Consider the following 5891-nt stretch of genomic DNA (forward strand, 5'->3'; position numbering starts at 1 on the left):
TACCTGCATCTCAGAAATGATGTTCACTCTAGAACTCGAACCCAGTATCGTTCGCTTCAAACGCCATCGCGTCATACATTTAGCTACTGAGTCCTGATAGCCACCTGCTTGTGCGATGGAGCGAAGTTATATTCACTTGGTGTTTGAAGCGAACGGTACTGGGTTCGAGTCTCAGAGTGAACATCATTTCTGAGATGCAGGTACATCCAGCTGACGAGTCCCAAATAGCACGAAACGCGTATCCTGGATTCCACTGCTAGCCACTATCCGTCTTTGCTTATGAAGGACTTAAAAATTTTATAAAAAATGTCCCCAATGTGCTCCGCACCCCCACATTCATGGCGGCGTGCATGAATAAACTTACATGAACTACGAAGATGCGGTTTATCACATGAAATGTAGGTTTTGGTACATTTGTGAGAATTTGAAGTAGTTTTAGAATCATTCATTTGGCTGAATGAATTAGAGTGGATTCTTCCCGAGGAAATCTGAAGGTCATTCAGTGTATTGTGTTTATTCACATTCAATAACGGTGTTAGTCCTAACCATGTGGTAAGTGTACATGATATTCAAATTCTTTACGTAACAAATGATATTAGTTTACTTAAAACTCATGACGAGTAGTACATTTAGGAACTAAAATAAATAAGGTCAATAGAGATAAAATGAGAATATGGGTTAATAGGGAGACAGAGAGGATATCACGAAAACAGATGATGAAGATCAGCTTTACGATAGGCTGAGATAGATCATAATGAAATGCTCAGAGAAGGGCCTGACTATCTTCATGGGAAATATAAACGCTCAAGTTGGAATGGACAACACGAGGTATGAAGATAACATGAGACGACATGGATTTGGAGAAAGGAACGAGAATGGAGAGAGGTTTGAAAATTTAGGTGCATTCAACAAAATGGTTAGCGGTGGCAATATATTTACCCACAAGCTCATACAAAAAGCTACATAGGTCTCACCGGATCACACTACAGAGAACCAGGTCGATCACATTTGTATCTATCGAACATTCAGGGGGTTAAGGGAAGACATGAGAACCAGTAGAGGAGCTGACATAGCTCCAGATCACTGGTGGTTGCCAAGATGAAACTTAAGCTAAACAAGCACTGGGTAACTGGAGAAACAGCATCACGAACGATTGGTACGGCCTTCCTTCGACATCTTGACAAACTCGACGAATTCAAGATAGCTTTCAACAAAGGGCTCCAAGCCTTACAAGATCATTTCAGAGAAGAAGAAACTATTATAGATGACAAATGGGAAGGGATCAAACAAGCACTAATTTCAACGTGTTAGGAGGTGCTGGACCGCAAAGAGCGTCTTCATAAGAAATGGGTTTCTACTGAGACTGTGGACAGGATTCAAGATAGGAAGAACGAAAAGACAGCAATTAACGACAGTCGAACAAGAGTAGAAAACCCCAAGACACAGAACGAATACACAGAATCAAATCAGAGAGTGAAGAGGTGCATTAGAGCGCATAAGTGGTAGCACATAGAAGGTCTAGCAATCTCAGTGGAAAAAGCTGCAAGAGAAGCGAATATGCAACAACCACATGATACAACGAAGAAACGAGCAGGGAAGTATAGTAAACGAGATAGACAAGTCAACGACAAAGAAGGTAAGCCAATCACTGAAATTCCAGTCCCAAATGCCCTGGTACGGCCGAGAGTGAGGAGGCAACTCTCTCGAGCTGCTCTCAAGTGGCCATGTGCATAAAACAACTGCAAGGAAAGTCCTACTCACCGCCTTCTCGCCACTGGGGTGTTGTTTACGAAATCGAAAGGACATAAAGCGAATGTCCACTGCTTTAACCGAGCTGGTGGATATGGAAGACCTACCTAGGGGAGTTGGAAAACCCTGGTTCCAAATCAGTGGTGCACGTGGGCTCCAGGACTATGATGGAACGAATGGCGTATGAACCTACTGTTGGTCACCGGTCACCATGAGACTGCATCTCCTAACGTTGCTAAACTGCCTTGTGTATTATACCTTTAGGTCAAAGGCACGGGCAGTGGCCTCCTAAGAAAACTACCTGCTTCAGTTTGGGCAACCAGGCAGTATCCCAGCCATCACACAAATCGAATGATTTCGGTGGCGCATATCTATTTGGTGCCTCCTTTTACCAATGTATATGTGTTCAAATAAATAAACAAATAAACTGAAATTCAGGAACAGTGGAACAGGTGAGTGGAACACTTCGAGAAACTCTTGAACAGAACAGCTCCATTGGATCCACCAGATATCGAAGCAGCACACACAGACCTTCTTATAGATGTCACTCCACTGACAACCGAAGAAGTCAGGATGACCATCAGACAAATCACTAGTGTTAAAGCAGCAGCTGAAACAATGTAGTCACATATAGCACTGACTGAAAACATGCTCCATGTTCTATTCAGGAAGATTTAGGAGGAAGAACGAGTACCGATGGACTAGAAGGGAAAGTTTCCAATAGTTTTGCTGAACAGCATGAAAGATTCAGTAGACATCCAACTTCGAAATCAACAGGCAGAATGCCATAAGGACTGGTCGTGCACAGACCAAATCGTGAAACTACGGATCATCGTTGAACAGTCAATTGAATAGAACTCGTCATCATACATAACCTTCCTTGACTATGAGAAAATATTTGACAACCTGGAGACGAGAACTTTACGGAACCTTCTTCGACACTATGATGTAGTTGAGAGAATCATCAACATCGTTCGGAATCCATACGACAGATTACACTGAAAAGTGGTGCATGGAGGACAGCTCAAACATGTATTCTAAATGAGGACTGGTGTCGAACGAGGCCGCTTACTCTCACCCTTAATCTTTCTTCTGGTGGTCAAATGAACTATGAAGACCTCCAAATCTGATGTGATGCACGGAATACAGTAGACAACTTCGATGCAGCTAGACGATTAGGACTTTGCAGATGACTTAGTTCTTCTATCCTACACACACATCAACCATCGACGGAAATGGTACAAGTATTTATAAACAATGGTCTACGTTAGATACTCAATGTCCGTTGACCGGATACCATCAGCAACAACCTACTGTGGTAAAAAACAAACTAACTTTCATCTGAACAGGAAATTAGGAAAAGACTTTGGAGGTGGATAGGACACATATTGAAGAAATCATCAAACTACACCAAGAAGCAAGAGCTAACTTAGAATCCTGAAGGGAAGCGGAATAGAGGAAGGACAAACAACACACTGTAAGAATTCCTATTTTACAAGCTTGAATCTTGGTGTTTCTATGATGAATAACTTATATTTTAATCGATATAACAACCGAAGGTAAATTATAATCTAAAGTTATCCTTAACTGTTAAACTGTATAATGTAAACTGATAGTTGATGAATCTTTGATCTTTATATTTTGAATATGTAATTAGAGCTGAATTAATGTTGAAGTTGTTAGACAATCAGTAATTTTGATAATCTTAAATGTCTCGATAAAGGTTGACATTTACAAAAGAAAAAGAAAAAAAAACTAGCTAACATAGAAAAGAGGTAAAATATTGAATATTTATTGATGAGATAAAACATTTCTGTCAAGTATATTAAGTTGATTTTATTGTTAATAATTACTTTTCATTGGATTTATACGGTGGAGAGAATAAACCAGATTTCAGTGGAGGAAGAAATCAGGAAGAAGCACTGAAAGTGGATAAGACGCACATTGAGGAAAGCAGCCAATTGAGTTACAAGGTAAGCCCTCACATGGGAACCTGAAGATCATAGGAGAAGAGGAAGACCAAAGAACACATTACGCCGAGAAATCGAAACAAATATGAGAAAAAGGAACAAGAATTGGATAGAACTAGAATGGAAGGCTCAGGACAGAGTGTGTTGTAGAATGCTGGTCGGCGGTCTATGCTCCATTGGGGCTAATAGGCCTAAGTAAGTAAGTAAGTAAGTAAGTAAGCATTTATACAGTAATGCTTATGACTTGATGCCAAATTTAAAGCTAAATAAATCTAACTGTTATGTAAACAACACTTATACTGTAGAATATATACACAAATATGCATATCTTTATTGTACAACTTTGGGAAACAAAAGATTATGTATAATCAATGTAAGCATCTCGTGATGTGGAATGAAGATAATAAAAAAATTCATAAATCGATATTTCGAGCAGACTGTGTAACACTTCGTCCTATTGTCTTAACTATTAGTTTTATAAAACACAAAGGAGAATAAACTAATGTTTGATGGTTAAACAGGAAACTTGTCATCGAGAAATAAGAATTAGTCAGTATGAAATAACGGAAGTTTTCACTACCATTGGTTTTAGTTCATCTTTTGGTTTTGATTCACGTAATTGACAGTATACGTTCCCAAACTTGTCTCCTTCCATTATTTTCGCTTTACTTAATGTAGAATTATCTAGTCGCATGGATACTACTTACAATTCTCCAACAACATTCGCCTCTCTAGTACTATTATTTAGTGAAGAATTATTTTGATAATCTTATAAAAATATACATGTACTAGTTTAAAATAGTTAATATTAACAGCTAAAAAATTCATATGTTTACTGCGACAGGTAATAAGTTCGAGTAGCAGTGTGTACATTAAATTTCTGATGTAGGTACTTACAATTGTCGAGTATAAAATAAGAATCAACAAGTAAACTGGATTCTGTTGTTAGCCGGAATTCATATATATCAGCACTATTATTTTTAAGTTGTAAGCAGCTATGGAGAATCAATGAAAAATGACTTGACTTTTATTAGTTTTTTCTTTATTCAAATTTATTAAATGGAATAGCCGTAGGGACTTAAAGGTTGTTTTTATTGGCGAAATGACTCACTTGACATACTATTGTCACCATAGCAATGATACCAGAAAATGTGAAGCAATGAAGTAGAAAAAATACTTATATGTGATATGGTCTTTTTTTCATAATTGCTAAACAAATGCACATAATATGAATAATATATTTGTAAAATCTCAGCGAATGAATTTGAACTAAATCCAACGTTTCTCCTTGCAATCTGGTCCTTGATAAAGATTGCCAGGCGAAACGTTGGATTTAGTTAAAATTCATCCGCTGAGATTTTACAAATATGTTATTCTTATTTAATGTCTTACATCAACTCGGTGCCCAAATACTGTGAAACTATTCGCTCTAATTTAGACGAAAGTTCTTATCTATTAAAATGCACATAATGTTTACAGTTGTATGTAGGTAGGTATAACTGGTGTGACGTTGTTCACGACCGGATCTTTAATTAAAAAGAAATTGGGAATAACATCGAAAACAGATAATTCATAACATTTTAAAATGGTAGCTTTTAAGTTACATGGTCATTTGATAAGTCATTTTACGAAATAACTTGTTACCAATTAATTTCAGTCGTAGGCATCTATAACCTGATGACTTCTACGTAACAGACTAGTATGATAGAAAATTGGTATCTGAACAAAAAAACTCAAATTTTCAATAGTTAGTGGATTTCAGTGATGTTAACATGTTCATAATGATAAATTGGATCATGAAAGAGGTTTATACTGTAAACAATTGACAAGTTGATGAATTCAAACTAAAAAAACCATTGTAGTGGCTATCAGGACTCAGTAGCTGAGTGGATAACGCGATGGCGTTTGAAGCGAAAGGTACTGGGTTCGAGTCCCAGAGTGAACATCAACCCTGAGATGCAGGTACGTTCAGCTGATGAGTCCCAAATAAGACGAAACGCGCGTCAAACTGGATTCCACTGCTAGCCACTGTCCATCTTTGCTCATAACATTGTAGATAGTTTTAGTTTTCGGAAGATTTATAACATCGATTTATATCGATTTATACCACCTACATACTCTGATTATATATGGTCTACTCGTTTCATTATGAATTTATTCAGTATTTGAAAG

The 5891-nt window shown here is 37.6% G+C and overlaps 1 non-coding gene across 1 annotated transcript; it reads left to right on the forward strand.

Moving 5' to 3' along the window:
* The first annotated feature begins 5595 nt into the window (after positions 1-5595).
* Smp_tRNA_01774_Gln_TTG.1.1 lies at positions 5596-5662 on the forward strand. The gene has a single exon. It is a non-coding gene (tRNA).
* Positions 5663-5891: the final 229 nt, after the last annotated feature.

This window comes from Schistosoma mansoni, chromosome 2 (genome assembly GCF_000237925.1).
Source record: "Schistosoma mansoni strain Puerto Rico chromosome 2, complete genome".
In the NCBI taxonomy this organism is placed as follows: domain Eukaryota; kingdom Metazoa; phylum Platyhelminthes; class Trematoda; order Strigeidida; family Schistosomatidae; genus Schistosoma; species Schistosoma mansoni.